Here is a 16,218-nt window from a genome sequence, read left to right on the forward strand (position 1 = left end):
TCCTAATCTATTAGGTGTACACCTAAATAAATTAAAGACATTCATAGATTCTTTAAGTTTTAATCCAAACCTTGGACCTGGGGAATGTGTATCACACAATGCAACATGTAGACATAATTATCAATGTGTACTGTTTCTACAAAAAAGTTGGAGGTGTTCCCACTAGAAAAAACACCAATGCTGGTAAAAAAAAATCATAGTGATAAAAATAAATCACTATAATAAAAACAAAACTGCACTCTGCAATTCCGAAGAAAACTGCACAGTGACAGCACCAGACAAAAAAAGCTGCAAATATACATATAACAAGATTTATAATAATCTCCACTAAACATACAATAAAAATGACCTATATTAAATTAACAAAGTGTAGGCATTTACTAAGTGTAAAATGACTAGGTTTGTACTTACTTATAAGTTAGAGTTTTACCATACAGGATGTCAGTCACTGACACAGTATGTTGCACATGGCGTTATTGATTGTTAAGATGTCTGCTAGACCAGCTCAGTACCCTATAGCACACTGGAACAATACCACCTTGGCTGAGGGGTGACTCATTATGGAGCCTGATGGACGAGGGTAGAAACAACCTCACATAGCTATCCTTGGAGCAACCCATTTGTTTCTGTCTATTACTAAATGAACTACTCTGTTTAGGCAAAACTTTATATAGGGGGTAAGAGTCAGGGTCAGCAGCTTTCTGAGTGACCTCAGTTGTACCACTTCCTAAAGTTAGCCCAACCTGACTCCCAAGATTGATGCGGCCTTTTTGGTTGGTTTATTTAGTCTGTTGGCATCACTAATGACATTTCCCCAGCAAACTACCGCATAAAAAATACACTGTCCACTACAGAGTGTTAGAAAACATGCAAAAGTGGCCTACAAACACCAAACAACCTCATGCTCCTCATGAAATAGAGGTGACTCTGACCCTTCTTGTATATAGCCTCTTTATTGGTACTCCACTCAAGCCTCTTGTTCAGATGCACCGAAATATGTGTATGTCTTCACCATGTGCACATCTTCACCATCCATGAGAACAAGGGCAGAGTAGTCTTACTGATGTTAAAGTACAGGTGCTTTAGTTTGCACCAAGTCCTTCATTAGTGTCCTTTATTAATTTTACTGCCCACTGCTATAAAATTCAGATTGAAATGATTCTTTGGATGAGAAGGTTCAGATTCATAACAGACAGGTCCTGTCAGGGTGTCTTGCACCATGTGTTTTTCTTCTTTTCATGTCTCGCTTTGTCTAGGTAAAGAGTGGAAAGTGTTTTATTTATATATATATATATATATATATATATATATATATATATATATATATATATATATATACAGTATATATACCTGTATATATATATATACATACATACATACATACGTACATATATAGTTTTATTTTTAAGTGCCCATTGGGCGAGACACATTATCTACTTTAACTACTAAGGCCTATCTCTCATACAGGGCCTGGCCTTGATGTGAAATGATCTATATAAGAAGATAAACAACCTGTGGTGGGCCTTATACTGTCACCTTATTTTTCTCCTGATCCTGCTCTGCATATCACTACATAAAATTTTACAGAAAACAAAAACACTGAATTTTTTAATCAGGTTTCATCTGAAGAAGATGATCAGTATAGGTAGATATTACAGATGAGAGGATAAAGCAGGTGAGGTACCAGGCTCAGTTTCATGGCACTGCTGGGGAAGTACAGTATCTGATAAAGAGATGTGGCAATGAAATAATAAGGTAACTGATAGTCCGTAGTTGACACAACCAAACTGCAAGCACCCAAAAGTGCAAAATAAATTATAGATGAACCTGTGCCCTTTTGTCTGGTCTTCAGTGAAATAGGTCATCTTGTCAGGGCTGCTTAATAACAAAGGCTTCTAAAGGATATGAGTGAAGTTTACTGTATGAAACCAGCACACATATTGGATTGCAGATCAAGTGGCAGCCATGGCTAAAAAATGACAAGAGAAACGAGTAGGAACCACTAGGGAGGACAAGAACAACTGGCCAAGAAAATATCTTGGGAAGCATGTACACAACTTCACAAGAAAACAAAGAGATGGAAAACTAATGATGCACTCATGGATTATCTGGTGTGTGTTTACCAATGGTGAATAGCAAGTCAAAACTAGCAGATCAGTTTGTGTGCAAATGATCACACAATCAACAACTAATCCAGACAGCCAGTGTGGTAGACATTGCTGTTATAGGAATGGGTGACTACTAAATGACCATTCCACAGAGTACTGGATGGCATTGTTCATTTGCAGCTTGAGAGATTTTCACAACCCACTTCATCTATTATAGATTTGTGTGAACTGGATCTAAACCAGAAACAAACCCGAAATGTGACACCAATCCAGTCACTCCCACTCATTTACACTATATTTACTTGCCAATTAACTTCACTTGAACATTTCTGGAACACAGATTGCCAAAGGAGAACCTAAACGAACACTGGGAGAGCATCCAAGCTCCACACAGTTCCTTTACCTTTAAAGCAGAAGGGCTGTGCCATAATATTGCCTGTACGAGTGTTAAGTCTTATTCTCCCTCGCCATAATTCAGTCAGTATAATCTTCTCTGGATATGGCAGAGAAACAATTGAATTTTCAGCCATCTGTTCCACGATGGAAGTGCTTAAATCACATTTAGTGTAACAAGAAATGCTATAGGGTGGTAGCACTGCTAGCTCATGGATCCAGCATTGTGGGTTCAAATCCCACACCCAGTTGTTGTCTGCATGAAATCTGCAGTCTCCTTTTGTTTTTCCTCCCACATCCCCAAAGACTTGTAGTTTAGGTTATTTGGCAATTCTAAATTAGCCCTGTGATTGTAGGTGTGTATAAATCGGGTTTATGAGAGACTGGCATGTTGTCCAGAGCCGGTTCTAGCTCTCCTGACCCTGAATGAAATTAAGCTGATTTGAGAATGTTAAACAAGATATCATTTTGAGTCCAACAGTCACTTATTGGCTGATCTTCCCTTATCTTCTCCAAAGTCTATCGTTTACAAAGTTATTGGTAGAGGGGTGGGTGGGTGTGCAGCCAAATTGTCAGATGAACCCTAACAAGCTAATGTGATTAACTTACCGTAATCCTATCTGCACACTGATAGCCATGACAGGTGACTCGGCACAGACAGTGTTTTCTCAGGCGTCTCACAACAGAAAGCAGGCTTGAGCTGTTTGGAAACTTTCATGACTAAGAAGCCCTCCCAAGTAACTTGGTGGGAATGGCTGCTCATTTCTATATTTAAAATATTCATAATAGTAAACTGATGGTTAGATAAAGGTTTGTTTTTGTATTCACATTCAGTTTCTACTCTATACAACTATACTATGCTATACAACTCTGACCTAAACTTTAAATCACACATTAATCAGATTACTAGGACTGCTTTCTTTCACTTAAGGAACATAGTAAAACTTAGACCTCTAATAACTTTACAAGATGCTGAAAAATTAGTTCATGCTTTTGTTTTCAGTTGACTAGATTACTGTAATGCTTTCCTAACAGGATTACCTAAGAAAGACATCAATTTGTTGCAATTAGTACAGAATGCAGCAGCTAGAATCTTAATTAGAAAAAGAAAATTTGAGCACATCTCACCAGATTTAGCATCATTACATTGGTTGCTGGTGTTATTCAGAATTGACTTTAAAATACTATTAATGGTTTATAAAGCCTTAAATTATCTTGCTCGGTCCTATATTTTGGAATGCCTGTCTCCCTATGCTCCAAATTATAACCTCAGATCCTTAATTGCAGTAAGGAGACTGTGGAAGATTGTGGGTTCGCTTCCCGGTTCCTCCCTGTGTGGATAGCGCTTTGAGTACTGAGAAAAGCGCTATATAAATGTAATGAATTATTATTATTATTATTATTATTAAATGATGGTCTGTTTATTATTCATAGACCTAAACTTAAAAGAGGTGGTGAGGCGGCCTTTTGCCATTGTGCACCTAAAATCTGGAATTCTTTTCCTATAGAAATTCGCCAAGCTAACTCTGTGGAACATTTCAAAAAGTTGCTAGAGAAAATCCAAGCAAAACGACACCTTTTATTGGCTAACTAAAAAGATTACAATATGCAAGCTTTCGAGGCAACTCAGGCCCCTTCTTCTACATCTTGCCTGAAGAAGGGGCCTGAGTTGCCTCAAAAGCTTGCATATTGTAATCTTTTTAGTTAGCCAATAAAAGGTGTCATTTTGCTAGGATTTTCTCTACATTCATAATGGCTAACACGGTACATACCCTAGTACTAAAAAAAACTGCTAATAACTCATTATTTTAATATGGCTTTGTTGTAGCTACATTTTAGTTGTATTCCCAGTAGAATATATTGGCATAGAATTATCATATTCTTTAGGGATCTGCAATCTTTAATAATATCCATTATTCTCTGTTGTTTTCTCCGGTTCTTCTGTGGTGGCGATCTGTGACACCACCACCTGATCAAGGCACCATGCAGCCTCCCAAGATAATGGAATGAAGGTGGGTGTCTCAGCTGTCCATGAGACCAGCTCCATCAAATCCCATCATGTGAATCATGAAATCTATGAGGTTTGATTTAGGAATAATTATGTTTGGTTGAATGCCCAGTGTGGGCTGGGAAGACTACTGGAGGTGGAACCCCTGCAGATTTTTTATTTCAGCCTTTTTTTTTGTTTTGGTTTTTCTGTCATCCCAGCCATCTGATCTTACATTGTTGTGTTGTTATTTATTCTTTAATATTATTGCTTATTTTTAATTGTTTTTTCTTCTTGTAACTTTCTTTTTGTCATCTTGTAAAACACTTTGAGCTACACTGCTGTATGAAAATGTGCTATATAAATATGTTGTTGTTATTGTTATCTACAACTGGCTGTCAAAAATAGAAGTTCTCTTCCTGTCAAACACTCTCATTAAACTTGGAAAGATTACAAACAGAATCAGCAGGACTATATAATGAAAAGCCATAACTGACAATGTTGTAGGTTTTTACATTTGTGCTTCAGTAAGATATTCACATGCTATTGTTAGTGACAGGCACCCACACAAAGAGTAGAAAACGCTTACAATATGCACGTTTGAAGTTGGAGTAGATTACTCCAGGGATCGCAACCTAAAGCAGTTCTCTGCCTCCATCTGAACCTGGCAATCAAGTCTTTTTTGCTCCTCTTATTGTGTTTAGACCTGATTATCAATCCAATGCCTACTTCAGTTCCTATTTGTGGTCCTTTAATGCTTAAAAATGGTCACATACCTGAGGATCATGGAATCCATCAAAACTGGTGGATAGATTCAAGGTATTGCATTCAGCAGCTCCCTAATGTCACACTGCAGTGTGCCTGCTTCGCTGAACTGTCACACTTTTGAGGGTGATGTGCCTATCCTCTCGCTAGGGTTTACACTTTGCAAGTAAATGTGCAGAGAGACCTTATGCCAGAGAAGAGATGAGGGATGCCAGTAATGATGTTGAAGTGATGAAGGTTTTTTGATTTTTTTTTTTTTTACATTTCCACCTAATACAAGGGCATATCCGTTAGAACACTCCGGTGTGGATGTGGGCATCAATGTGCCCTTTATCCCCTTTCCCTTTTAAACACAATGCATTAAGCAAGACAAATGAATGGACACACAGATAGCTACACATGAAGGTCAAGTCATTAAAGGTTTTCCCATCTAAAATCAGTAGGCTTTGCGCCCTAGGAACCAAGTTACCTGAACTATACTATAACACTTCATTGATTATTTACCGCTCTGATGCTGATCTTTCTGATCATAATATAGGTCATTATAATAGCAATTGATGAGAAGATTTCATAAATAATTCCAGAATTACAGTATTTGAGGGTTCCTCTACAGTGCCTCTTTCTTTTGCACGAGATATTTGTACAGGAGGAGCAGTGGTGGCCTGATTGACTCGATCCAGATTACCCAGTAAGTCTGACAACTTTCTGGTTCACAGTTCAACTCTGCTCACTAGGGCATGTGTGCATGCAGGCAGATTAGTCATGTCAAGCCATTTTAGTTTTGTAGAGTGGCTCAGACTGCAATAACCACCCCACAATTACAATTTAAATTGCATGAACAACAAAGAAGTTAAATTCAGTCATTACAAACTAGGCAATTTCAAGTCTGTTAACATAATCAGGTCCTGACTATATAAGTCCATTAATTTTATAATTGAGATTAAGAGGAAAAGAAAACAAAAAGTCCAGTCTAAAGCATTTCTGGGGGTCAATTTTAAAAGTCAGAGTCACAGTTAAAGTCCACTATTTATATTAAATTATCACAAACAAGCAGTTTGACACTGCCTTTTTCTCTAAGAATATTTCATGGCTCCTATTAATTCTTTGTCACATAATTTGTTTATATTTTCCTCTCTGTTATTTTATGACTCCTACCTCAAGTTATTTGAAGAAAGTTCTCAGCTCATATTCATGATACCATTATCAAGTATGCTATTCAATTTTATCTTCTTTGATGCTGGTCAGATTGTTTACATCAAAGCAGCTTGCAGACAGATGGGCTTCTATGTGCCCATTAGGACTAAAAACACTACTTGATTGCAGTGCCTCATTTTATGAAGCCGACCAGCCACCTGTGGAACCCACAGCTAGTGTATCTCTTCTGAAAAGTGCTACCAGGCAAGCACATGGGTGGAGCAGAGGTGGAGGGTATACCATGTGGGCACAGAGTACCACTAGAATTTCATTCATAGTTATACCAGACATTGCAACAGTGGCATTTCTTCACTGAGGGTCGGTGGCACACGGCTCAATCAGATGCTTAACAGATGTTGTTGTGCAAAATAAGTAATAAGCTTCTCTCAGTAGTTTAAACCATTATTAAAATGTTTATAACAACCCCTAAAGATGCTATTTGTTACACTTTCCCTATCATGTGCTCAATGCAACTTACTGTTTAGAAAAATGTTGCTTTTTGTATTATGTAAAATTGTTTATACATCTGGTGCTCCAAACCTTTTTTTAGTGTCCTACGACCATGCAGTATTCATGGCCTTCTCTGAGTGCCTCTGCACATGTGTAACCTGAACTTTCAGTATAGTGTTAGGTCTATCTTCTTATTATTTTCTTTTTTTATTGCATATTTGCATTTCTGTTTTTTTCCCAGTCAAAGCGCAACGCAGCAAAGATATGTAAAATCAAGTACTTTTTGCTCCATTAAACATACTAGCCAGTAGTACATTACCCTGATCAGAATGGGACTGAAAAGGAGCCTTCTGATCTCCACTAAATGCCAATACTGAGAGAGGCCACCACCTGTGCTACACCGCACTAAATTCCGTTTTCAGGATAAGAAGCAAGCAGATGGCTACATCTACCTAGAAATGTCTTGACAGTCGCACACTGTCCAGCAAGCCCCTGGTCACAAGGTGGTTAGTGCTGCTATTGGACAGTCTCAGAGTCTCGTGTTCCAGTCTTATAATGTGCTTATTGTTTATATTTTCATTTCATGTCATTGTGTTTTGCCCTTTTTCACCTCAAAGCCACTTGATTCTAAAACTTGAGGTAATGCTGTTTCAACTTGGACAATCTATGGGCAATTGATTTTCCTGGGCAAAGGGTGGCTGCCAGACTTTTAACTAGATTAAAATTTAAATCTATACTGTGTACCTTGTTAGATGACAATGACAGTACAGATTACAATGACATGACAATCGAGACAGACCAGGAACCAACATCCTATTGTATGATTGTTTTTTTGAGACACTAAGTGTGTGTAAACCTGCACATCTCGCTGGTCATTAGCAAGAGAAGGATGACAGAGATTATTAGGCAAGTTAAATTTAGAAAAGTCTGCACACATAAAACGACTGGTGGGCCAACCTTCTCTTCAAAGTGCAAACTTAAATCGGTGATTTTATTCTTATACTCACAGACTGATTGATGTGCTGGCTGTTATGTATGGGAACTGCGCCATTTACTGCATGAATAGTCATTTGTGTTGGGTGTCCTTATGGTGATCCCAGTTTTGGTATTGAGAATTTGATGTTGAGGGAGCAAATAACATGTTGCTTTGGTGGTTGTACTTTTCATATTCACAAGATACACTGATTGATCTACATTGTTTGTATTATTCTGCTAAAATTTAAATTTTGCAATCATGGGTGCCGATAGTCTAATCATTTGGTAATACAGGAATGCAGTGTTTCTCCGTCCCTTGCAGCTAGTGTTTGCTGGTTTGCTGATTGTGAGTCAGCTCTGTGGAGTAAGTTCTAAGTTTGAATGCATAATCAGATTTTCTTATGTGAATATTGAGTGGTCCCTTTTCATGCCAAAAAAAGCCACAGACCAGGAAATCCACAAAACGAGGGATGCCCCAGTGTCACTTTCAACGACCAATGTCAGTTCATCTTCTTTTAACTAAGATCAAACCAAGACTTCTGTGGGTTTGCTGTGAAAAGTGCAGAAGGGTGAATGGCAGAGCCCACCATTTCTAGGCCTTAACACACATGGTGGTGCAAGGATTCTAGTGGTCTGAACAGAGGAAGTTATAGTGCCTCCACAGTCCACCACAGTGTCTCGCTATCTGAACTGGGTAAGCCAAACTGTGTATGTGAGTTACAACCCTCCACTAAAAGAGTCACACTTTGTTTAGGCTGAAACCGCATAGAGAAACATAAACCACACAAGTGTGAATAAACGTCTGTTGTCTCAAGGCAGCTTGTGAAAAGGAACAACAGTAAAGGAGATGCAAACTGAGATGTGAGGATAACTTTATTTTTCTTTAGACAACAAAGCACTTTTTTAAGGACTATCTACAATGCAAAAAAGGTCCACCCTTAATATTTGTATAAATTTGAAACATGTGCAAACTCATTAAAAATAACATTTTGAACAATGCTGAACATCCTCTCTCTAACACACTGTTAGTACTTTCAGCCAACGAATTATTCAGCAGGAACGTGTTAAGAAACACTACTGGAGCTCCTTTATTATCAATGACAGTATGCATTTATAATGCCGCACTGGGATTGCTCTCTTATTTTTAACCAAGTCAGAAGTTTTCTTCTTTTTTCTAACTCGTGTATCTGGTTGAGGGGTTGTTGTTGCTGTTTGTTAAAATATTTTTATATTTATTGCAGCTTCTGTAAACAGCTAAAATTCACTTGGGACAAATAAAGCACTTATTTGTCTATATACACTATATGGCCAAAGTATGTGGACACCTCTCCAAATTATTGGCTTCAGTTTTTTCAGCTGCACTCACTGTTAGCACGTGCATACAATCAAGCACATGACAATCTCCACTGACAAACACTGGCAGTTGAATGACTCAGTGACTTTAAACATGGCACTGTCATTGGATACCACCTTCGTCACAAGTCAGTATGTGAAATTCCTGCCCCGGTCAACTGTAAGTACTATCATTGTGAAGTGGAAGCATCTAGGAGTAACAACAGATCTGCCATAAAGTTGTAGACCAGACAGACTCAAAGAGCAATGTTGCCAAATGCTAAAGTGCATAGTGTGTAAAAATCATCTCTCAGAGTTCTAAATTGGCCCAGAAAGCAACATCAGCACAAGCACTGCACATCTGGATCTTTATGAAATGGGTTCCCATGGCCGAGTAGCCCCACACATGCCTAAGATCACGATGTGCCATGCTAAGCATCAGCTGGAGTGGTGTAAAGCATGCCGCCATTAGACTGGAGCAGTGGAAATGTGTTGTCTAGAATGATGAATCAGTCTCACTACCTGGCTGCCTGATGGCAGATCCCAGTACCATGCTACCATCCGGACTGTAAAGTACCTACTGTAGAGATTGGTGGAGGAGGGGTAATAGTAATAATGGTCTTTGGCTGTTTTTTGGGTTTTTGAGGTAGGCCCCTTGGTTCCAGTGAAGGGTACAGCATGCAAAGACATTTTAGACAACTGTGCCCTTACACCTTTGTGGCAACAGTTAAGGAAACGCCCTTATAGCCAGGTCCATACAGACATGGAGGCACTTGAGTGGCCTGTACAGACCCATGATCTCAACCCTGTTGAACACCTTTGGGAGGAACTAGAACACCCATTGTGAGCCAGTTCTTCTTGTCCATCCTAACCTCACAAATGCTGGTTTGGCTGAAAGGGCACCAATTCCCTCAGACACACTCAAATATCTTGTCACAATCCTTGCCACAAGAGTAGAAGATACAAAGGAGGGGGAAACTACATATTAATGCCCATGGTTTTGGAATGGGAGGTCCAACAAGCTCATATACTGTAGGTGTGATGGCCAGGTGATCCACAAACCTTTGGCCATATAGTGTAGCTCAAGTAAGAAAAACAGCAGAATTGCTTATGAGCTAACCATATCATCACAATCAATTTTGTTATGTGTTTTGTTATATTTTATGAATAGTTTTAGATTACAGTTTTTTTTCCAAATAAAATCAAAGAGCTTTGTCATCAAACCAAAAGAAATCCTTACGTCAGCCCAGACTGTGCATGTGATTAACAGCATTTCATATTGACTCAAATAATTTTCATTTACTTTTAATTGCATAAGTAAGAAGTGCAGCAAGGTATTCCACATGTGCACACTAGCAGCACTTGCCAAACACATCTGTTGACATTTTATTATGACTGATGAAATCAAAGCAAATAATACTGGTTTACTGGTTGCATATATTAAATCAAACCTGAACTTTACTAGAGCAAACTTATGGGTACTGCTCCTATATTTGGCAAAACATTTCAAATGATTTTATTGTATAACATTCCTTGTGAGGACCTGGGTGTTAAGGCAAAACTGTCTTGCATGTTGTGATCCCTAAATCAGTATTATTATTGTCCATACATCCATTTTATAATCTATCAGTCCATGGTCACAGAATAATAACTGATATTCTGGCATTATCCATCAATGGGCATACTCGCATTCACAAAGCCCCACTAGGCTAGAATTCAATGTCCAAAACTGTCAGTCCATGTACGTGAAAGTCTTCGGGAAACTGGGCCAAAAATGGAGTACTAAAGAAGGAATAAGGGGAATAAGCCAACTGACTGGGCCTCAGTTTGAACCTAGAGCTCTGATGCTGTGAAGCACCACCACTAAACATCATTCCTCTGCTGTTCTGTTATTGTTAATCATTATCATTGGGGGACATGGTAGCACAATTTTGCTGCTGCCGGGAAAATCAAACATCCTGTGTCAGTAAAGTGTCCGTATGAACTGTACAATCTCTCCACTTGCCCACGTTTCAAAAGATGTGTTAACTGGCGATTCTAAATTGGGTGTGCAAGAGTGTGCCTCGTGACTGACTGATGCCCTGTCCATGGCTATTTATGGTCTTGTCCCCACCATTGCCAGGATAATCCTTGGCCTTCCACAACCCTGAATTTGACTAAGCAGGTCTGAGAATGATAGAGTATCATTATCATCCATTACTGAATGTGCCCTGTCTTATTACTGGCATCTGGATAAGGTTCCAGCTCAAAGCAGATTATTATTTTTGGAACAAGAAGGTTTAAAAAAATGAATGGATGGATGACATGGAACCCATAGTTGATGAAATCGCAGAAACTAGCGATTCTACATGTAGCCCACATTTTACACATTCGATTAAAATAATAAATCCTAAAAACGAAGCATATCGACAAGCGGTAATGTTCAGGGTACATGTCCCCCGAAGAACACCATGAAAAGAAGTAACAATTAGAGGATGCACTTCTTCACCCCAATGCCTCTATGTGCAAACCCTCGTGAAAAGACCATAAAGATCCTAACAGTCATTGACTACGACTTTTAGAGTGCAGACCGACCTTAAATATCGTATCAGTCACTCATTTTGACTTTCAGTGGGCAGAGCATATCGCAACTTCTGCAGATACACACACATTATGGAAGGGATAAGCGCCGCCTCGAGCGGACAGAAGTCGCCTGGGGTCCCCCCATCCAGCGAATGTAAAGCGTCGTGGGCTCCTCTCCCGCCTGCTCTTGTAGGTTTCTTCATTTCGCTATAGCAGCTATGAGCAGTGAGCAGACACAAAGACGAGACGATGTCAAGCTCAAAAAGGAGTTGCTTGTGAAATGAGGAAGCGAGCGCTTATTTACATCGATATGGAGGAAGGGGCGGGGAAGTCTGCGAATCACTAGATAGTGGCAAAGGAAACTTAAGCTGCCTAGGACATAAACTACTAAAGGTGAAGGATTTGTCATTGAAATCTGGTTTTGCGAGGCGTTCACATTTTTCAAAGTACCTTGTACAAAAAATTAATATTATTTTAAGGCTGATTTCCGTCTTCTAAAGTTTTCACTTTAATCATCTTAGGTTATTATAGTAAATAGCGGACGAAATAATAAAAAACATTAATTAAAATTATAAATGCACTATTACTTTTCACAACCTCATATGTAATACTGTGCGGTGTATTTACATAAATGATATTTCTAACATATTTAAATAATTAATAGCATAATGGCAATATAATGACAACTGTGCAATCTATTACTGTATTATATAGCTTTTATGCTTTGAATGTATCATTGGCAATGAAACCTAGCATACATTTAAAAACTACATAACGTATGTTAAAATCAGATTTACACTATTTCCATCTGTATTTTCAAACATGTAGCTGAGGAACAGACAACATGTTAACTTTTCTTGTGTAATGAAATTCAACTCTGCAAAAATAAAATTGTCCAAATAACTGAATGAGGGGTCCAATAGAGCAAGTGGGTACTTGGAGAACATCTTGACATTCAGTGCTGCAGGATTTACTCTTGTACTTATCTTGACCATTGGCGAGAATTACTTTTAAATGAAAATGGAATATCAGCAGCTGTTTTTCCCTGAGCCAGGACAAAGGTTTTCCTTAATTGATTAAGCTTACATTTTTTGTCAGTTTTCATGTTTCGGTTAATGCGTTTGTCCATGTTCCTTATACAAATGCTTTCTTCAAACAACTGTTTGGGGTGCTGCTCTCTTTAGGCACCCCATTCAATATAAAACTGCATAATCAATACCAATAATGAATGAAAAGAAGTGTGTACATTCTGTGACAATTCTAGGTCACCAGTCAATCTGACAGCAAGTGTGATGACTGGAAGATGAGACTTAAAGCCTCAGATGAAGCTCCCAAAAACACAGAAGTATGTGATCAGCATTTTTAACAATTGACACAAGGAGTTTCAATAAATATAGTATTTAAAAAAACAGATACAGACTTAGGAAGTATCTGTGTAATATGAAAAATTAACAATACAGTACATATCTAAAGGTGCAACATGTGCTATGGCAATAAAAAGATAAGCATTTAAAACATCATTCATAGTAGGCTGGATGGATGGCCTGCTGCTGCAACACTCTTATTCATAAATAATGTCTCTCTCTTTAATGGCACTTTACTGGGTTGTGCGATTCCTCATAGAACCATTGCTTGACAATGAACCATGTCATTCTATGAAGGGTTCATTGAATATGAAATTGATTCTTTGGGCTTTAAACAAACCTGACAACTTTAATGTATAGTAGCCTACCTAGCAGGATACTGACAGACCATGAAAACCTGAACCTGGCCGGTGTTATTGTGTGCAGTAAGAGACCTTTTAAAGTTATACCCTATTTCACAAATCTGTTATCATCTGTTCATGATTATTTATGGAACCATTTACAGATCTAAATAAAGGTTCTTTCTTGAACCTTCATGTAATGGGTACTTTTTGGAACCAAAAGTGGTTCCCCTGACACTGCTCTGAAGGAACACTTTGGCACCTTTATTTTTAAGAACATTTTACAAAAATATGGTCAACAAATAATCTAATTTTCTTAAGTGCAAATATAAGATATTCAGTAACGCCATAAAGGGTTAATAAAACTAACTTCTACTTCCAATTAGTTACATGTGTCCAACTGCTCATCCCTCCATTTTCTGAATCCACTTATTCCATTGGGAGATAGATAGATAGATAGATAGATAGATAGATAGATAGATAGATAGATAGATAGATAGATAGATAGATAGATAGATAGATTCAAAATATATCTATAATGGTGTAATACAGTATATCTAGAAAAAACAGCATTTGCTTAAAATTATCATCATCATGCATGGACCCCTCATATTAATAACATATATCGTCGCCCCCGCTAACATGACATCATATACGGTATTCTACCAATATGATTCACTGTGAGGTTGGGTCATCCTTATTCTTGTATATTCGAAATGTTTCGTCTCAGCCGTGATTAATTATATTCAGGCAGCTCCTGATCGTTACACAGGATAGATAGAAAAAACACAAAATGAGAAAGCACGTCAAGATCGGCGTATCATAAGCAGTCGTGTGGTCAAGATAACACTGGCGGCTGTCTGCTTCCTGTTGTTATTATTATTGCTGCTGCTTCTTTCTGATTTACGAAGATGCTCCACGCCTTCAAGGGCGATACGCTAACGGGTCACATGTCACACCATACGGGGGTCTCGGCAAGGACAGGGGCTCCTAAACAGTTGTAATGGCATTCCTATACACAAAGAAAGTGCCCAGGGCTCGGAGGCACCATAAACAATCCCGGCACTGCCTCATCCCCCAGTTCGCTCTCCGCCTAGCTCACGCACACACATTAGTCTGCCACCGGACGCGTCTTGTCTCTGCTCTGCTCTGGCGGCCCAGTCGGGGGTGCTGATGCGTCTTGGCTGGTACAGTAGTCATCAATCTTGCTGTGTCCTATCCCGCTAGTGCCGTAGCCTCCCACCCCTCCCTAAACTTCTCCATCCTCCCCAGAAAGCTCTTCCAGACACTTCTCTCCGTTTTCAGACGCGCCACAAGCGTCACACGCTAGCGTGAGTAAAGTAAATAATAACCTAATGACTGTACACAGCACCAGCTATCAGGGAATTACGCGAATACAAGAAAGCACAGCAACTGAAGGTAAAAAACACGAGGAAACAGAGCTGATCACCCAAGCCCAAAGAGCAGTATTTCCGCATCACGTTAAATACGCCATCAGCACATTTCTCAACACGAAATCGCACAGTCGTGGTTCGGCTAAAAAGCCCACCGCAGACCACCACCATCAGGCTCTGCTTGAACATCCATTACCAGCTGTTTCTGTTGCACCCCATGCCAAGCAGGTCTACGAGACGAACTGCAAACAAACAGTGCGCCTTCCACCGGCGCCTCCAAACGCGCAAGTACTTTTAAAGTGCCGCAGCAGAAACAGGTGATGTGAGCACTTAACACGCACCCCGACATGTACATATAAAGGTGGCCCATTTATCTACACGAGAGTTCATCTTGCCATCCTACGAGCAATCAGTCGAAACGTAATAAATACAATGGAAACGAACGTGATGTAACATTCGGCAATCGTGCTCAGCTGGTTATTAATAGCTGAAAGATAAAAAAAAAATAAAACGGTAGCAGCTGTACGTACAGGTGGCCACATGGTTATTATGGTTGTAAAGTGGTGTTACTCGTGCCATCTTAGAGGTAAACCGGAGCAGGCCGTCAATATGCAGTGCAAAACTGTCCGATGCATGTTGAGTCTGCAATGAGCCCTATCTATATTGATTAATATAAGCTCGACAACTCGATTTTATTGCTTCGTTTTATTCGCTTTCATATAGCCTTCAAGATTCGCGATTTATATTATACGATCAAAACCATAAGTTACCGATGCACCGAACAAAGCAACAAGCTCATGCTATACTCAACAGTACATGACTTCTTTGGGGTGTACACACAAGCCCACATTTACTCCACGTCTCCACAGTCTGCCATTCCATTTACAATTATAATGCGGTGCTATTGAATCTGCCGTGGTGGATAATAAATACCCTTTGATGGTTGCCAAAAGACGCTACCTCCCGGTCAGCTCCTCTCCCGTCCTCTTCTAAATGTATTCCGGACGAGGTACTATTGGGTCCCTATTGATATGTCTGATTGCAGCATCATTGGAATGAATAGCCTCTGCATTGCTGTTTCGTTGTCATCACTTACATTGTTACAATGAGAACCTCCCCGGGGATCGACGTGGTCCAGACTACATAGCACCGCCCCGTTATTTTCAAGACCCGCCTCTTCTGCGGTCAGATTTCACTCACTTGTCTGCGATTGGATGCTGCAAGTGGTTGTTCTCGTGAGGACCGCCCCCACCCCGCCCCTCCACGCAGCGCTCTTCTCGAGGTAGTTGGGTGGAGGCGTGCGTAAAGGAGGGCTGCGTCTTCTGATATACAGATGAGGGGCTACGGATTTTA

General features: G+C 39.4%; 1 protein-coding gene across 1 annotated transcript in view; it reads right to left on the reverse strand.

Moving 5' to 3' along the window:
• The window catches only part of LOC114652648 (E3 ubiquitin-protein ligase pellino homolog 1-like), a 96,686-nt gene extending 80,731 nt beyond the window's left edge, over positions 1 to 15,955 (reverse strand). The window contains 1 exon segment of the mRNA XM_028803000.2: positions 15,799 to 15,955. The gene's annotated coding sequence lies outside the window, so the exon portion shown is untranslated.
• Between the last annotated feature and the right edge of the window lie 263 nt (positions 15,956 to 16,218).

The sequence above is a fragment of the Erpetoichthys calabaricus genome, chromosome 1 (genome assembly GCF_900747795.2).
Source record: "Erpetoichthys calabaricus chromosome 1, fErpCal1.3, whole genome shotgun sequence".
Classification (NCBI taxonomy): domain Eukaryota; kingdom Metazoa; phylum Chordata; class Cladistia; order Polypteriformes; family Polypteridae; genus Erpetoichthys; species Erpetoichthys calabaricus.